The sequence below is a fragment of the Spinacia oleracea genome, chromosome 6, assembly GCF_020520425.1.
Source record: "Spinacia oleracea cultivar Varoflay chromosome 6, BTI_SOV_V1, whole genome shotgun sequence".
NCBI lineage: Eukaryota > Viridiplantae > Streptophyta > Magnoliopsida > Caryophyllales > Amaranthaceae > Spinacia > Spinacia oleracea.
In genome coordinates, this window is record NC_079492.1 from 52,840,670 (window position 1) to 52,846,029 (window position 5,360).

The 5,360-nt window shown below is 34.0% G+C and overlaps 1 long non-coding RNA gene across 2 annotated transcripts; it reads left to right on the forward strand.

Annotated features, from left to right (window-relative positions):
- The first annotated feature begins 440 nt into the window (after nt 1–440).
- Nucleotides 441–4,980, forward strand: LOC130462483 (uncharacterized). 2 transcript variants are annotated; one of them, XR_008922763.1, is made up of 3 exons: nt 441–574; nt 1,812–2,081; nt 4,770–4,980. It is a non-coding gene; the product is annotated as an uncharacterized lncRNA (long non-coding RNA). The 2 variants fall into 2 exon arrangements; XR_008922762.1 differs by lacking the exon at nt 441–574 and adding an exon at nt 1,338–1,436.
- Nucleotides 4,981–5,360: the final 380 nt, after the last annotated feature.

The following is a 5,360-nucleotide window of genomic DNA, read 5'->3' on the forward strand; positions in this document are numbered from 1 at the left end:
ATTTCACGATGTGTCGTGTAGCACACTGATTGTTTGGCACTTGTGTTGTATTCGTTGGTCTGAAAACTCTTGGTCATGCTTTATCGACGGTCTTATGGAAGCCTGCCTAATACTCCGTAACTAACTATATATTAAGTAATTTTAACCAATAGAAGCAGTTGATTATTTAGGTGGAATTATCATATCGGATTTTGTTTATCCAGATAAACATGTCAAATGAAAGTAGTTGAGTATTTGGATGGAACTATCACTAGATTTCTTTGCTGAATAGATATACAAATTCAGAATATAATACTATGAGTACTTTGTATTTGACAATGCAAGAGTATATTCTTATCCACCTCAATTTTCATAATCTAAAAACAGGACAGTCAATATCAGTTAATTTATTTTTAACCTCTCTTGTTTTTATATTTATTTATTTAATTATTTATTTATGTGATTACTCTGACCTGGTGGAGCGTGCAAAATGCTTCCACGAACTCTTAAAGAGCCTGCGCAAGAAACTGGAATGGCTGTTTCTTTCAAGAACCTTAAACCTGAAGGTTTCCAGGGTGACAAGGAGTATTAGTTGGTAATGTTTTGCTATCTTTCTATATTCGTTCATTTGTCATTGACTCTTCCTAGCTGGTCTGTTTCAATTCCTTATAGCACGTACGCTTATTTGATGCAGTCAGAGTTAAACTATATTGGCCAACTGCATCATCTTAATAACTAAGTATTGATTAGATATTGCCTGGATTAGGGTAGTTGATTGGGTATTCACAAGGAGACCTGTTTATGGGGCACATTTTATATAATTTCATATGTTTCGGTATGTAGTCCTCTTAGTAATAGTCTTTGTTCTTATAGCTGCAAAACCTGAAAAGATTCTGGAAGGGGAAATGTATTCAATGACTTTTGTGAAACCAAAGAATGGTAATGCTTGATCGTCAGCGCGTCGCATCTATTCCTTTGAGCTTTGGCTTTCAGACTTTCAGTTAGTATTACTGAAAGAACTCTATGGAATGAACTATTTATATTATGTTCTTGTGAATTGGGACTCAGTTGCAGTTGATGTTGAGGGATTAAGGATCATATTGAGTACTAAATGTGTTTGAAATCTCAGATTGATGGTTGCTAGCCACTACTGCTGTAATTCTGCTGCTATACTGCTGATATTGTTGTTAATTTTTCTGTAATGCTGAAACATATTATGTTGTTACTGGTGTATAGTCATGAACACAATATTACTAAAGATAGAATATTTAATCATGATTAAAAGTTGACCTTCCTAGTAATATTGTGATTGAGGATGATGATGCCTTAGACTCATAAAGGGTACTGAATATTGTAGCATCGAGGCGATATGAGGCTGAATTTACTGAATTTATGTAGTTGGTGGACAACTAATTAAATTGGAGGGTGTGCAAAATGAGATCGACAATATATTAACAGTAAGTTCTACTAATGATATTTTTGCTTTGGTTACATGCCATGAGAAATGTCATGCAACTCACGGGTCTTGATGAATATCACCAGTCTTTGCATGCATCAATTGATAGAATTTACTTGCGACCAATATGTTACATAAAGAATCGAAATTAAGGGAATTCTTGGGACATGTCTGAACACAAAATTTCATAAAGAATCGAAATTAAGGGAATTCTTGGGACATTATGTTACATGTAAATCACTTTATATATCTCAGTTACGCTTTGAGTAATGTTTTTTTTCCAAATATCCACCATTTTAATTCACATAATAATGTAGTAATGGGCGGCTAATTTTTCAAGCTTCCTAACTGTATGCTTTATTTCTACTTTGTACAGAGTACAGGGATCAAATAGTACGCTCTTGCATTCAAGTTCTCGCTCTCTTATCAACGCCTTCAGGCAGAGGCTTTCCCTTGGCTTCTTTACTTTGGTCTCCGTTCTGCCTCACGTAGCAGAAATACCTTTTTTATCCTGTTCAATCCCAGATGTTAAAGCTCATATTGGTTGGCATCTCAAGTTCCCCTGGAGTAGTATCTAACAAACTTGTTGAAGCAATAAGTGGTTCCTTGAAGCTAACGCTAAAGAGATACAATGCTGGAGATATGGGTATGCTTCCTGAAACATTCATTAACATATGTTAATTATCTTGATACACCTGATGATTCATGACTGCCGCTACCTCCTTCGTTATATACATTATACAGGAGGAGGAAACAAGCAGCCGCATGCTAATTATCTTGAAACACCTGATGATTGGTCTATGTTTAGTTCTATGCCTTTGTTAACCCACTTGAATTTTGGTCTTAATGAGTTAACTGGGGATTTCCTGGGTTCATATTTAGGATAAGGAACTTGACTTACCTTGATTTGTCAATTAATCATTTTACTGGGTTGATCCCAGAATCCCTTTTCAACAATCTTCCAAATCTTCAATACCTTGATCTTAGTTCTAATTTGTTCAGTGGATCAGTATTAGACAACGTTTCAGAGCTTTCAAGTCTAAATGAGCTTCGTTTGAGCACCAAGTCTTTAATAGCTTCATCAGACCACCAAGTTTCTCTTTCCCCGTGAAAATAGGAATCTCGCTACTCATCTCAAACCTTCTCTAACCAGAATATACATCACCCTCTTTAATGTTTTCGCTACTGGAACCCCCATGGAAGAATGCCTTCTCTTACAAATAATATCATCTTTACTTGAACCACTTTGAAATTATAACCCACTACCATTATTCATCCCTGGTATCGCCCTTATAAACCTTTTATCCTCTCCCCCAATACTTTGGTCATGAGAATTAATGCCTCATTCTCATCATTTCAGCATCACTTAAATCATCATACTCATCAAAGTCTCCTCATAAAAATTGAAGCAAATAGTCGAATCACTACTTTTAATAAAACTGAAACAACCCATCAAGTAAATTCGAAGCAATTACAACTAAAAAAACAAAATTTCAATAAAGGGGCTATTTTATGATGAAACTACACTTGAATTTTATACCCAATTAATCAAGAACACCCTAATTCAAACAACCCATCAAACCAATTCACACGCAAGCAATTACAACAAAACAAACAAAACTTTCAATTAAAAAGGGTTATTATGAAAGAAACTGCACTTGAATTATACACCCAATTAATCAAGAAAATCATTAATACCCTAATTCAAACAAACCATCAAATCAATTAGCACGCAATTAGGACTAAACAAAAACAAAGTTTCAATAAAAAGGGACAATGGAATAGAATAAAAATAACTTACGTTGAGAATTATGAAAATTATTTGAGACTTAAGAAGTTCAGACCTAGAAGTGTTATCATAACTACCAAGATAGAGAAAATCAGGCAAGAAATCAGAAGGGAAAACACCTGATTGAACATAAGTTTTTTCAGAAGTTTCAGGCATTCGATGGCCGCAAATCCCACAAACCTCAACTTCTTCAAAGTTGTGGTACTAATGGCCACAAAACAACCATGGGTTTTCTCTCTCCCTATTTCTCATACTGGCTATTATCAACCCAGATTAGGAAAACCTAGAATGTGCCCGTGACAAGCCGTACTAATTAAGTTGCAATTCGAAGTCGTTATAGGTCATATTTAGGCTAAAATGAGGCATTTGTGCTCCCAACTTTGAACTAAAGAACCTAAAGACTCATTTTAAACTTATTAGATGATTAGTTTAAAGTTTATAAGACTTATTCTAATGTACTTATACACATTTAAGGCATGTTTGGTTGTTATAGGATATCTTTAGGCTAAAATGACATTTTCGCTCCCAACTATGAACTAAAGAACCCAATGACTCATTTTAAACTTACTAAATGTTTTATATGCTTAGTTTTAACTTTCTAGGACTCATTCCAATCCATTTATGCACATTTAAGGCTCATTGTGTCGTTATAGGTCATATTTAGGGTAAAATGACATTTTCGCTCCCAACTTTGAACTTAAGAACCTAAGGACTCATTTTAAACTTATTATATTATTAATATGCTTAGTTTTAAGTTTATAAGACTTATTCTAATCTATTTATGCACATTTAATGCTTATTTGATCGTTATAGGTCATATTTAGGCTAAAATGAGACATTTTTGCTCCCAACTTTGAAATAAAGAACCTAAGGACTCATTTTAAACTTATTAAATGTTTAATATGCATAATTTTAACTTTCTAAGACTCGTTCCAATCTATTTATGCACCTTTAAGGCTCATTGGCTCGTTATAGGTCATATTTAGGCTAAAATGACATTTTCGCTCCCAACTTTGAACTAAAGAACCTAAGGACTCATTGTAAACCTTTTACTTGATTAATGTGCTTAGTTTTAACTTTTTAAGACTTATTCCATTATATTTATGCACATTTAAGGCTTGTTTGGTCATTATAGGACATAATTAGGCTAAAATGACATTTTCGCTCACACTTATGAACTAAAGAACCTACGGACTTATTTTAAACCTTTTACATGATTAATATGCTTAGTTTTAACTTTCTAAGACTCATTCCAATCTATTTATGCACATTTAAGGCTCATTGGGTCGTTATAGGTCGTATTTAGGCTAAAATGAGGCATTTTCGCTCCCAACTTTGATCTAAAGAACCTAATGACTCATTTTAAGCTTATTACATGTTTAATATGCATAACCTAAAGCTAGATGAGGTATTTAATTAATTTTCGTTACTCTTGAGTCGTATTCTAGAGTATTAGGACATTGTCATTAGTTGCTTGAATGTTAAAATGTGACATTTAATATGCATTTAATCTAATGCTTAATTGAAATTTTTGTTTTTGTAAAGGTCTATACTCCGAGGAAGGCGCCTTATGCTAGTGAGGAAATCAATGTGGTTCGTGAGCAATGGGCTAAGGTTTTTACCAACAAGTACTTATTATTGGCTTGAGCGTGCTTGATCGAGTTGGTTTAGATGTTATAGAACAATCTTTTATATTAAAATGTATGCGTATGTTGAAATTGGAACATATGTTTAAATGTAGTAAGTGCATTTTGGTTTTGGGATATATATATGTATACAAAACACCAGTTATTGTTTTTATATTTATTCTACAGGTTGTGGTATTCTATTATTATTGTTGAAAGGTTCATATATTTGGTGCAAGGCACGTATAGATAAATAGAATTAAACTTTTCCCTCCAAAAGGACGACTCTGTTGCAGGGGGCATATACTTGTTCGCTGCAACAAGTATGTGAAAATAGGCAAAAATGAAGACTTGTTGCAGGGGACATATTGTTGTTCGCTGCAACAGGGTAGGTCTGTTGCAGGGTACAAATTGTTGTTCGCTGCAACAAACCTACCCTGTTGCAGCGTACACCAATTTGTACGCTGTAACATGTCATGAATTTTGCCTAATTTTACACACTTGTTGCAGC